The following is a 14645-nucleotide window of genomic DNA, read 5'->3' as shown; positions in this document are numbered from 1 at the left end:
TGGAAGTATTTTACAATTACTTATCGGATACAGAATAATACCCGTTCGATACTACGTAGACGTAGTGGCTTGTAATATTGGACCCCCCCCCCCAAAAAAAAAAAAAAAAAGCTTGGGCCTCTGGGTGCTCGCTTGACCGAACGACACCATTTTTGGTAATGATGTGTTGTAATCTTACACATAAATGTTACAGTGGAACACCCGTATGAATTAACTTTAGCAAAGCATTAAATTCAACAGTGCACATTCGCTTTCCGTACTTAACCAAGTTTCTGTTATACGGTTTGTTTATGTTGTCCTTCGCATTATAAACTTTTTTCTTTAAGATTAATTTCCATTAAATATATTATTGAATTTTTATCGTATCTTTTGTTTTGGTTGTTTCAATTTAAACTCAATAGTTATCAAAGTGAAGAAGCCACAAACCCAACTCACCGGAACTAACTTTCTGATTATAGTGTTGTAACTGTCACAGGTGGTTTTCAATAAGGTGGTTTTTCACAGAGGACATAATGGTCGCGTGTGCGAATTCTTGTGGTTCACTGCATAAAAATTCCCGTTCGCGGTCCAATGTGCGTGTGGTCTTTGATTGCGTCATTATTATATGACGTTATAAGTATGCCTATTATTATTACCAAACTATAACTAATCAATAGTCGAATTGTGAGATCTGAAAATCCTACATCGTTTCTTCGTAGCAAAAAGCCTGCTTGGGAGAAAAAAAGAAAGTGGAGGAAGAGTCAAGGGCGCCGATTTCTCTGTAAATTTGGGGGGTGGGCATTCAGATGCAGAAGGTATATATATATGAGGATTTTAAGACAAATTGCATTCAAATTATGCCAAATATTGTATATTCATAAATACAATAGGGGGCCCACATGGGCATTTTTCAATTAAGATTTGAAGCGGATTCTCCAATTAAGATTTTTTTTTAACAATATACGAGATTCTTGAGAGTTAGGCCTATACGTTCGATAAAGGTTTTATTTTATGATCCTGATTGCTCTTTAAACTGGCATTGTATGATTTGGTTTCAAGGCTAAGTTATCTAACCTTAATTATCATTGATGCCATTTGACTGCTCATTCAAACATGCTGACGAGGGGCACAGTGGCTCAGTGGTAGAACGCTTACCTCTGGTGCTTGGGGTCTCTGATTCGATCCCCGGAAAAGTAAGTTTGTGATTAGCAGCATCGTACTCGTGATTTTTCTCGGGTACTCCCGTTTCCTCCCACATTTTCATTCCACCATAATTCACTTGCCTTAATCATCTGTCTACTTAGCCTAACATTCATAATCGTGGAACATTAAATGGAATAACTTTATTTCATTTCATTTTCAAACAGCCAGCCAAGGATGAGTAAAGAAATAAAATAGATAGTAAAATTCTAGTTTCAATAGTTACACTGTTCCTATTTCGGAAACACTTTGCTCTGAATTTCAGATATTCAACTAATTAAAATACTAGATAGATTGCAATTTAAACCTATGAACAGTCATTTCCGATATGTACAGATAGTATTTATCAATTTAATGCGAACACCTGGAGTCAAAACGCGTCAATGTCCGGGTTGATATTTGTTCAGCGCTGACATAAGCGCCGGTCTATTGCGCTGGTATAGTGTTAGGGAAACTTTGTACTACGTGATGACTAGTAGGATGGTATTGTGCTATAAACTGAGCACACAGTGATAGGTGTAAAATAGGTAATTTTCCTGATTTCCAAAAAGAGGAAAATTGTTAGCTCTCGGTTCTGTGGTGGAAGCATGACGAAAGTGGAAATGGTGTTGAGTTGGACGCAAGAGACAGGTGATGACGGCTTCCAAAACGCACACGGAAATAACACCGGCACAGAGGAATAGTAGTCGGAAGAAACCTTCACTGACGGGTCCAGCCGATCATAAAAGTTGATTGTCACCCAATATTTTCGTTCGACTGCTGTGCAAGTGGTGGAGGAACTCTAGCAGCACTTACCACAGACTCACAGAGTCCATAGTGAGTTACATGACATGGTTATACGGGGTTAGGTTAAATATTGGTAAATATTTTCTGTAAAATGTTTACCTGTTTATTTTCTGGGCCTGTAGTTAGAATACAAGGCAGAAGAGTGAGTAGGTAACTTGAGTTCACCCCTAACCAAAAAGCAATTGAAAGTTTCAGATGAACTAAAGATAGTTGTAGGTGACGCTGAACCACCCTGATCACACACTAGCTTGGGCCCTGCTTGTCAGTTTTGAGCGGGACCCATGGTGGCCAACATAACATTTTCCACTGTAATTATTGATTTTATTTCGGGTCTGTTCTGTAAGAATTTCCTGTAATCCTATTATTTTGGGAGGAAAACTTTACCGCCCTGCGTCAGATATATCCCTGCCCAAAACATAGAATTTGACGACAGTTGAATTGAGGTCTAAGGGGTACAAAAGGTGATATGTGAATTTATATTTCTTAAAATTGAAGCAAAAAAAAAACAATTTGATATATATATATATATATATATATATATATATATATATATATATATATATATATATATATATATATATATATATATATATATATATTGCATAGTGTAAACAAAAGTGTATACAGTGAGGCAAGATATTAGTTTTGTTTGGAAAATGTAGACAAAGAGGGTCAATGCAATGACAAAATTTTGAAAGTAGTTTTCCAAATTTTGTATGCCGGCTTTAAGAAGAGCTAAAAAGGCCATTCTTTGAAAAATGTTTACAGCGGTCAGTATACATCCTTCTCGCTCAATGGAAGCGTGTATGTTACCATTTTAACAAGCAACAAGGAGCATACAAAACCATCTTAAGCACTTTTCAAAGTATGATATTTTTGTCGTTTTAAACGTTAGCATATCCACAAGCTATAAAGAACTGCAAAATTTGGAAAGCTACTTTCTCTCTGAAATTTTTGTAACTGCATTGATCCTCTATGCCTACACTTTCCAAACAAAACTAATATCCTGTCTCACCTTACAGACTTTTGTTTACACTATGCAATATCTAGATCGAATTGTCTTTTTTGGTTTCAACTTTAATAGTTATGATTTGACGTATCAACTGCAGTACCTCTCAAACCTCGATTCAACTGTCGTCAAAGTTAATGCTATAGGCAGGAGTATTTCTCATGCAGGGCGGTAAAGTTGTCATACCAAAATAGTAGGATCATACCAGATACTTACAAAAATCTGGGGTGTTCGAAAACTTTTGAGCGGTACTGTACATATGAACCTGAGTTCCAGCGTACCAGCAGCTTTATTTAAAAAAAATAAAACGCTGTATATAATGTTAAAAAGTTGCATATCTTTCAGGGTATTATTATTAACAATAATAATTTTAAGGCCCAGTAGTATATCACTGTAGTCTTGTAACTGAAAAATTAATTGGATACATTAAAATAGAAACTGAGCAAAAGCTCCTCTACGAAGAAAGTACAGAGGTGGAGTCCCATAATAATATTTGTACTGGCTTTCAGTTTAGTCGACCTTCAGCGACAAACAAATTTGTTGGAATTATTTTGTTGTAGGAGATCTGTCTTTTCAGAAAATAAAATTTTTCGGTTCAGAGCCCTTATGATTTATATGACTGTGCGAAAAAGGAATGACAAAAGGGAGGCGCGAGGATATGCCAGGAAGCGAGAGACAAATAGGCCCAAATATTTCTAGTCCTTGAATACAATTAACTGACTTTAAGAAAGAACAAATATTCGCAACTCTTTTTTTCTCAAGAAAGAAAAAGGAAAACCACAAAAACTCTGATTTTCAAAAAAACTATATATTTACTATTTGGTATTTTCAAAGTTTCTCGTCAATCCCTTTTTAAAGCAGAAGAAGAAATATTTCGTTCTCATTAAAAAGGTGACGGTACTCAATTCCGTTTCGTACTGTCAGAAATAAAACTGTAAGTCGTGATTCCTTACATCAAAATAAAAGAAAAAGTTTGTATGGACCTATGGGAAAAAGTGCATAGTTTCTGAGCTAGGGCCGTCCAAAATCGCGAAAAAGGCGAATTTCAAGATGCCTTATTTCGAATTCGAGAGAATGTGGATGGTGGTCCTTACAAGCGTAAAGGAAGTCTCGAATATGCAAGCCAAAAATACATATTTCATTAATGTTCAATTTGTGTACAGAGTATTCTTTGCAGGGTGAAATTCCCAGACATGCCATCAACCGAATTTTGAGATATGCTCTGACTTTATGAGTGGTCCATAGCAAATGATAAGCCTTGATAGCAGTGAACACGAAATAGGGCCTGTTGAAATTCAGCTTTTGTGCGATTTTGGACAGCCCTAGCTCTGAAATTATGCACTTTTCGCCATAGGTCCATATGAACATTTTCTCTTATTTTGATGTGAGGAATCACCTCTTATAGTTTGTCGGTATAGTTCATTAACACTCTGTATATATATATATATATATATATATATATATATATATATATATATATATATGTGTGTGTGTGTGTGTGTGTGTGTGTGTGTGTGTAGGGGTGTGTATGTATGTGTATGTATGTGTAATGTTATGCTTAAATGGTATGTCAATACCAAAATGCAGATTGTTGTTTGCAGCAAGTGCATTTCAAGTTTTTGAGTGCTAATTAAAATATTTCTTTACAAAGACAATTAATAATGTGTTTACATTTGTTTCATTCATTTTCTTTCTTTCTTTCTTTCTTTTTAAGGTACATTATTCCTACCCAGATGAAACAAACATACCTCACTAAAAGCAATTTATGTTGTCTTGTTTCCCGCTGACTCACGTTTGTTGTCCTTTCCCCCTTCTCAACATAGATCTATTCCTCATGAATGTTTGCTTTCATATGAAAATAACAAGCACTTTTTTTTTTCATTTATTCAATCTGATAATTTGAAGATGCCACTTGTATGTATGTAGAAACAAAGTCGGTCACGATTTGTTACATTATAAACAAATCTTCACGCAATTGTTCATGTTAATGTCCATTTACAGTTCATATTTTATTTATTAACTTCGGTTTCACTAATGTTAGAAACAATAGTGTAACTTATGTTTCAAAAATCATGGATATGTTAGCATCTATTTACTTGTTTAATATTCTTTGATAGTTGGAGAATATACAGAAGCGATTAAATAGAAGCTAAACTGAGATAACAATTATGACCAATTATGAATTATGACCGATTCTCCTCTATGTACGATGCAGTGAAAGTGTTTAATTTACCTTGTCCAATAGACCATACAGTGTACAAATTGACACAGAGAAAGCGGGATTTTCATCTCTTCATTTTCAAGATTCGCTCTACCGCCAGCTCGATGACTTGATAAAAAATGTTTGTTGAATGATACATTATAGCGTAAATACTAGACCACTGAACTGTACAATCTAGATCATAAAAGAGAGAATCTTGTTTAAATAAGACCCAAGGTCATTCCACTGTTAGATAGTTTAAGAATATCACAAGCGCAAATATACAGAGTGTCAGTAGCGTAACGCAAAAATGTCGGGTTCCCCCGCAGGATTACTTTTGGGCTTCCCTTTCTATGCCCATCAACATCCCACTATATTATGTCCCTGTTGAAGACAATGGTTAATAAATCATAATTAACATATTGACCATTTAATATAATAAGATTACAATTAAAATTAATACCCACCGAAAAAGGCAAAAAAATATTTTCCCTTAACCTTCGACTGCTAAGATGATTTTTTAAACCGAAGTTTGCTAGAATTGATGATTTTTTCCCCAGATCATACATATTTTTCTAAAGTAAATAATGTTGTTCAGAGAAATGAATATTCCGTATTCAGCTCACTTTTTGTAGCCTATAGTTCATGGCACTTGCTTCGCGGTGGCCCCCCAAACTCTGTGGACACCCCGCACTGCCGGCCCTGCGGGACCCTCAGTTACGCCACTGCAGAGTGTTCCTAAAGTACAGTATTTACACACTTTCAAATTTTTAAAACATAAAAATAGCTTATTGTAATTGAAAGAAACACCTACAATTTCAAAGTGGAAGTGTTACAAAGTTACGTTTGTTTGCCGAGAGATGTCACTAGTCTGCAAGGCTGATACATGATAATGATATCTCCCATGAATCATCAGTCAACTCGCCAATTCCGTGTCAAGTTATAAAAGGAGTTCGATTATTGACTTGATGTATGTCGTGTGGCCGGAGAAAGACACATTGAACATTTGTGATCTCAAAACTTGATATTTTAATATCTTCAATTATTTGCATTTTTTAATAAATCTGTAATACGAGTCCATAGAACACTTTGAAATCGAGTGATAGGCTTATATTAATGTATGTATGAACTTGAATGCTTAAGAGATTTGTAATATTGGTTGTAGAAAGAGAAGAAATACAAGGTAAATCATATAATGAGCAACGGACGTCTAAGTGTCTCACTGGCTTCTAGTAGAAAACGGGCTAGTAGATGTTGCTACGTGTGCTAGTACTGAATGATTCACGTTTATAGGTGTTGTTACGTTTGGTATCATTGCATGATTGGCGCTAATAGATGTTACTACGTGTCCTATCACTTGTCTGATTGACGCTAAAAAAATATTGCTACGTGTGCTAGCACGCCTAATTGACGCTAATAGATGTTGCTATGTGTGCATCCACTTGTCTGTTAGATGCTAATAGGTATTGCTACGTGTGCTATCACTTGCCTGTTAGACGCTAATAAGTGTTGTTATGTGTGCTATCACTTGCCTGATAGACGCTAACAGATGTTCCTACGTGTGTAATGACTTGGCTAATTGGCACTAATAGATTTTGCTACTTGTGCTATCACTTGCCTGGGCGTTTGTTTCGGTTAAGGTTGAGATGCAAACTAATATATATATATATATATATATATATATATATATAAACTGTAAACAAGTAGAATTTTTAATTAAGCATAATCTTAACCTACAGTGTACAGCAGGCTGAAGGCTTCTGCACAGTAACTAATAATGATAAACTCGAGATTTGCACAGACTTACACAACTAGTCACATCCTGAACACCTAAAATGTAAGTTTTGGATTCCGTGCGTATGTCGTTACTGTGTGTAAAGACTGAGAGGTGTTAACGAGCAACGTACCAATTCCAAATTTTACGACACTGTTTTACGGAGATTCTCCAGTACGAGTGTTTTGTGTTTTCCTCCTAAATCAAAAGATAAGAGTAGTTTACTGGTGACTGACGAACGAAATCAAGAATTTTCTCACAAATGACTAACCGTTACGTTCATATTTCAAAAATAAAATATTTCATTATCAAAACCTAAAATGTTGGATAATTGATTTATCTTGTAAAAACTTGCAACTATTTTCTTGAAAATTATACTAGTGACTTCATAGATATTTTGTGAATAAATATCTCTCACTGAGCCAAGAATATGTCATAAACCATTCCTTTTGAACAACTCAAACAAAATCTTTCAGGTAAAGCGAGATTGATGATTAAGGCAAGTGAATGATGGTAAGAGAACTGGTGGAGTGATAACGTGACGAGAAATGCGAGTAGCCCGAGAAAACTCACGGACACAATGTTGTCCACCACAAACTTATTGGGGCGGGAATCGAACCAGAAACCCCATACTTCGGAGGCAAGTGTTCTACCACTGAGCCATCGTTATCCTTGAACAATTCAGGAAGGATGTTGCTACGTGTCCTATTACTTGTCTGATTGACGCTTAAAAAATGTTACTACGTGTGCTATCATGCCTAATTGACGCTAGAAGATGTTGCTACGTGTGCTACCACTTGTCTGTTACATGCTAATAGGTGTTACTACGTGTGCTATCACTTGCCTGATTAATGCTAATGGATGATGCTACGTGTGCTATCACTTGCCTGATTGACGCTAATAGATGTTACTACGGTGAGGTTTCCTTGATTAGGTTATTCAAATTAAAATATTGATCAGGTGAGTTTTACTTGAATACAATTTTCCGAAGATGCCAATTATAATTTGGTTCATATTTCTTAAATCTGTTAAACATTAGATCCTAGTAATAAACGCAACGTAGTATGATTTAATCTAAGAAGCGAGAGCGAGTGGCCTGCCCTATTATTGGAAGTTGAAAGATAGGGGAAGGTGGGGCTACTTGCAATACTTTTCAGGTCTGATTTTTTTTACTCGGAAACTATTATAGATACAAAAACTATACTGAGTGGATTAAAAGGATGTCTTAGCTACATACCAAAAAAACAAGCGCAAAATATCGAACGGTACACTTGATAGCACCAACTTTTTGAACTAAGTCCGACTGTTGGCACTTGTCCCACCCATGTGGTAAATTGCAACACCATCTGGTGTAAGTTGCAACAATCGAACTTGGTTCAAATCTAGTTTCAATCTAGCTATCAAATCTAGTTTCAATCGGCACACGACCAATCAGACCACTTCTCACAACGTACATGCAGTCTTCTTCTGCATCCTCTTCTTCATACGGTTCTTCACAAACCAAACAGATCTTCTATCGAAGGATTTGAGAATAATTCTTCTTAGCTACTGATTTCACATTTCCGCCTTTTTTACACACTTCTTTTCTATTTCGATAGCACTTTTTTATGCGAGCTATCAGTTTTCGAGGTTCAGCTTGTGGATAGGTCCGTACATGTTCAGGAGAGAAATCAGACTTGTCTGGAAGACCACTTCGCCCTGGTATTTGATCATCTGAAGGATTCTGCACTATCTTGTTAAATTCATTTGTAAGTGATCCATGAAGCTCACTCTGACTTGCAATCTGAAGTTCTAACTGAGAAGATGGGGTGAAAGAACTACTACTTGGCACTGCAACCAATAAGCCATCATTGTTGTCCAATAATAATAATAATAATAATAATAATAATAATAATAATAATAATAATAATAACGACAATAATAACAGCAACAATCATAATACTCTTTGTTTTATAACCAACAACAATTGTACATATAGCAATGCTTAACCGCCAAAAATATCTTTTTCAATGCCATGGGGCATGTTGAAACATGTTGCAATTTACCCCATTGACATGTTTGGCATAAAAGCTTTCCTCGCCTGGGTACTACACGTTACTTACTGTTGTGAGATATATGTAACATGTAGTAAAGAAAGACAAAAGTTTAAAAAAATTACTTACCTCTACAAAAAACAAACTTTCGCTCGCTACGTCTAAAACACCTTTCGACCTGCGTTGCTGAACTGATTACGAAAGACCTTTTCCATTTCGTGATCAAACACGTCACAATACAACACAGTGGAGCAAACACTAAAGCAGAAAAACGCTGTTGCAACGTGCCTCATCTTGCCCTATTCTTTACAGAACATTTGAAACTAGTGCACTACTGTTTGTTACTATTTTTCACATAGTCAGGTGAAAGTACCGAAGCGTATGAACCTCTTAATTTATCAGAAATACTCTTTTAATGTGCATGTTTTTTCTTCGATCTTGAAACCAGGTCGTAACAAAGATAGAGAATATTTATATAACTGACATGCCTATATCTTACAAATTACTTGGTAGAGATCTTGGAATCGTCACAGGAAAAGGAAAAAAAAGGCAACATAATCAGTAACGTCATTTTGGATTTTGCCAGGTCGAGGGGCAAGATAGTCCAACGACATAAGAGTTTCATGTTTGATTAATATTACTATTATTATTATTACTATTATGTCAATATATTATTCGTTAAAAAGCATGATTTTCTTAAACTCAGGGGGGAAATTGCTTCCCCTCTATCCTCCCTAAATGACTCGCCTGACTCATATTCTTACAGGTCAAACAGTGATAATTTCAGAAAATTTCCCCCGGTGTGATATTGAACACACGGAGAGTGAACGTAGTCCTGGACTGCAAACATAATGATTACCCAAATTGAACCCGATCGGAGAAATGCCCCAGGGGTAATTTCGTAGCTGCGTGGAAATATTTCCCAGACATACCCTGAAATCATCACTACCTGTAAATATTTTCTTTCGAGTTGGGACTGTAGCCACAACAACAACAACAAAAAAGAACTCAATGTTTACTACTGTTGTTAATAAAACAAAACTGACCGAATCACTGAATATATATTAATAATTCGATATATTAATATAATCGGACATCAAGTATAATGTACCTGATGAAGGTGGTGTTACATTGCCGAAATTGTTACACAAGTATTAATAATATATTCAGGGTGAACCTGAAAGATGTACACAAACTCTGGTAGGTGATTCGTGACATCAAAAGAAGGCAAAAAAAAAATCCTTTTGCAAGGTGTCGAATTCCGCGCCGTGTACGAGTGACAGGGGTGCCAACTTGGAATCGACATGTAATTCTGACAATTGGAACGGAACAAAAAGATTTGTATAAACTATCTCTGTCTGCGCAACTGCCTAATGTCCCATTTTGCTGATTTTCATAGACACATTTTTAACTAGTTTTGATGTCACGAATCGCTTCCCGCGGTCTGAACACATCTTTCTGTTCCGTTCCAATTCTCAGGATTAGACTATCGATTCCAAATTGCTACCCCTGTCACTCGTACAAGACGCGGAATTCGACAATATATATATATATTGTCTTCTTTTGATGTCACGAATCACCTCCAGGAGTTTGTGTACATCTTTGAGGTTCACCCTGTATTTGGTGTTTCGGTCAGTTTTGTTTTATTATCAGAGTAAGTGGCGCAAGATATCATTCAGACAAAATAGAAATTGTTTAACTTTGTTTCATCATGAACGCTTGTTCAGGCTTAGGTACCACAAAACCAATTTAAAAGCAGAGTGTCTGTGCATTTCTATATGTCCTATAATAATTTTAGAACGAATTAGAAAGAATGTGAAACGATAAAGAAATGCAAAATCTTCATTACAATCCAATTAAAAGGCAACAAAGATTTATGCAACATGGCCCGATTTGAGTTTAGTGTCCTTTTCAGCATCAAGGCTATGTGACATAAACTACAGCTCAACTTGAGACCTAAAAATCACGAGCTTCCAGTGGGAATTGTAATATATATTTTTGTGTTGCAATTATTTTATGTGAAAGCGTACATGTATTTGGCCTATGTAAATTCTGAATATCACACATTTTAGTTTCTTTCTCTATAAATCTTAAAATCTTCATTTTCCTTCTCTGAAAAGTCTGGCAAACTCTAACGCCAAAAGTGTGTATATTACACAGCGAAAAATCCCTTATCCTGTAAAAGTCTATTGTACAAATATACGAAATTCATAAGTTTACTACGAAAATCTGAACGGAGCATACATTATATACGTATATGCTAGGGATGGCCAGAACCGGTTCTTGGTGGAACCGGTTTTCGGATATGAACGGATCTGGTTCTAGAAGATCCGGTTCCGGAACCGGTTTTTCGGATCCAGATCTGGAACCGGTTCTTCGGATCCATGTCTGGAACCGGTTCTTCGGATCCATGTCTGGAACCGGATCCAGAACCGGTTCTGAAAACCGGATCTCCAAGAGCCGGTTCCTCGTGGAACCAGATCCGCTGAACCGAAACTTTATGACCATCCCTACGCTAAACCCGAGCTGCTGGTAGGCTGTGAACAGTATGCTAGATAAAATGGTGGAAGCGACAGGCAGGCGCCCAGGCGGCGGCAGCTTGTCTCATTTGGCTAAATAAACTGGGTAACTGGCAAACTCATTGGCTAAACAGGCAAACTGGCCAGCTCATTTGGCTAAACACCTACTGGTGGACCAAAATTTTTTTCTGGGTGCACAAGCGGGTCTGGGCGGGGAAGGCACAAGCACATAGTCCTCTTTGCATTTTTTTGAAGGTGAACTTTGCGCCTCCTTTACGGGTCTTTGGGGGCTTTTGGATCCAGGTCTGGAACCGGTTCCTAAGATCCGGTTCTGGAACCGGGTTTTCAGATCCAGATCTGGAACCGGTTCTTAAGATCTGGTTCTGGAACCGGGTTTTCGGATCCACGTCTGGAACCGGTTCCTAAGATTCGGTTCTGGAACAGGGTTTTCGGATCCAGGTTCGGAACTGGTTCTGAAAACCGGATCTCCGAGAACCAGTTCCGCCGGAACCGGAACTTTGTGGCCATCCCTAGTATATGCTACATAGTACTGTCTTTTTCCCGCTGCAGGAAATATCATGCCGCTCCAGGATGTCTGACATCTAACAGTCTTTCGTATATTACGTACATCAGCTATATGTTACGTCCATCTACATGTGAGATCCTGACAGCATATACAGGGTGTTTCAAAACAACACCTGCAACGTTTGGAGGTGATTCTTGACACCAAGATAAGACAAAGTATAGACCAACCTGGGTGCACAAATGCTTCCTTTCGGAGTTATAAGTTGCCGAAAACATAAAAAAAAATAACTTTAAAGGTCCATAGCTCCAAAACTATGGTATCTACCGGAGTCGCGTCAAGATTTCAGTTAGGAACGAATTTGTGCGCTATCCAAAAAGACATGTTTCAGAATCCTAAGATACTCACGTAACAATTTTTACAGAGGGAGTTTGGCTACGGGCATATAATATTTAGTACTTATCAACCACCTCTATAAAAGTTGTTGCGGAAGTACCACAGGATTCTGAAACATGGATATTCGAATAAGACACATGCTAGTTCCTAAGTGAAGTCTTGACCCGACTACGGCAGGTCCCATAGTTTCGGAGTTATGGACCTTTTTAAGTTCATTTTTTTTTTAAATATTTTCGGCAGCCTATAACTTCGAAAGGAAGCATTTGTGCACCCAGGTTGGTCTATACTTTTTATCTTATCTTGGTGTCAGGAATCACCTCCCAAACGTTGTCTGTGTTGTTTTGAAGGGCCGTATATAGAGTTCCTTCTTTCATACGGAAACTACGTATAGATGAAACACTTACACGGAAAATATTATAAAATATACGTCATTAGTTATACGTTTGCTACAGGATATTACAAATAGTCATATGTTAAGTCCAAATACTACAGGATTTACGCATGTAACCTACGTTTTTTGTACGCCATATACGATTTTTTTCTCTGTGCAAACACATTACTAGAGGTGTGCGCGGATACGGATATCTGCGGTGCACCCACGGGTATCCATATGATTATGCCTTTATGCGAATATGTCTTTAGTTCCTGTGCGGATATGGGATAAAAATGCAGATATTTCCCAAAAACCGAGAATTTTAGTGATCATTCTTTCAAACACTATTAATTATTTACATCTTTTAATAAAGCCTGTTTACCTTTCCGGAGCAAAAAACCACAAAATAAAATTGGGCTTCCTTAATTAATATTTTTCTCTGCTTTTTTTTTTTTTTTTTTTTTTTTTTTTTTTTTTTTACCCTATAGTCAATGTGAAGTGCTAATCAAATGTTATGGCAGTTTGTAAGAAGTAGTTAATTCTTCCTTGTGGAGGGATCTTTATGTCTCGTGTGCGTTCTAAGTAAAGACAGATATACATTATTAGCTAGGAGAAACAAAAAAAAAAAACTAAAATTAATTGACAGATATGTTATTATAATCTTGACATATATATATATATATATATATATATATATATATATATATATATATATATATATATATATATATATATATATATATATATATATATATTTTAGAAATCTGCATTTGAGGTAATCTTAAGTAAGTAGGTATGTGTTCCATTAAATTCGTATTTTTGTTTGCATGAATTATATTTAGTAGTTGACTCACAGTAGGAAGAGATAGTATTGCATATTTAGCTTGAATTTTATAGATATTATATCATAAGATTCACGAAAACCCTAAAGAAGATGTTTTATAATTTATATAGTAAGAACTATTTTTGAAATTGTAATTGGCATAGAAGGAACAAAGTTTAGGTATTTATTTCATCTGCGAATGCGGGTGTGGATGCAAATCGAGGTTTTGCGGATGATGATGCAAATGGAGATTTACAGTGATGTCACATTGTTCATAAATTTTCCTTATGTGAATATAACTTTTCCTCCTTTAATTGAGAATGAAAAAGTATCAAATAGTTCTCTGACCATCAGAATTCTTACAGTACTTTACTAATATGTTCATTGTTTTATATTTTAACGTCCCACGATTATAAGTTCGTGATTATGATAATGCACAAAATGATTGAATGAACAAAGTGGAAGGAAACAGGAGATCCCCAAGAAAAAACAAACATATGGTTCAGTTGATTGTGAGTTTATCCTTCCTTTCAGCAGCGAGGCTATATGAGACATGGACCTACTGATTAACGTAGAATCCGAACCACATGAACTCTCTCCGGGAATCGAACCCGGGTCTCTTACGCCCAAGCATATGGTGTTCGTACACTTGACAAGACCTAAGATAGAACCATGGACCCCACGCACCAGAAGTGAGTACTTTACCACTGAAAAACCGCGGTCTCTAATATAATTCGTGTTTGCCCTAAACGTCATAACCAAACAGTAATCCTTTCTGTAGTTGAGTCCTTGGATACTGAATAAAATTAATACTGTTTTTGTTACCATTCGTTAAACAGATTGTTTATAACCACGAAATAAATGAACTCTAATCATATTATAGCTCTTTGACAATAGAGAAGTGTTCTTTACAATTACAATTAAAAACTCTTACTATAATCCAATTTTTTATTCCACGTTCTTATTATGCAAACATGGTGCAATTAATATTGATTGCGTTGCAAAACTGCACAAAGCACGAAAAGATAAG

The 14645-nt window shown here is 36.3% G+C and overlaps 1 long non-coding RNA gene across 1 annotated transcript in view; it reads right to left on the bottom strand.

Moving 5' to 3' along the window:
• Window positions 1-9355, bottom strand: part of LOC145684796 (uncharacterized) — an 82709-nt gene extending 73354 nt beyond the window's left edge. The window contains exon 1 of the long non-coding RNA XR_014131398.1: window positions 9111-9355. This is a non-coding gene — a long non-coding RNA (uncharacterized LOC145684796). The remainder of the gene's footprint in view (window positions 1-9110) is intronic.
• Window positions 9356-14645: the final 5290 nt, after the last annotated feature.

This window comes from Thermobia domestica, chromosome 5, assembly GCF_964235325.1.
Source record: "Thermobia domestica chromosome 5, izTheDome1.hap1.1, whole genome shotgun sequence".
NCBI classification, from domain to species: Eukaryota; Metazoa; Arthropoda; class Insecta; order Zygentoma; family Lepismatidae; genus Thermobia; species Thermobia domestica.
Note: the sequence above shows the minus strand (reverse complement) of the source record. Positions and strands in the feature narration are given on the sequence as shown.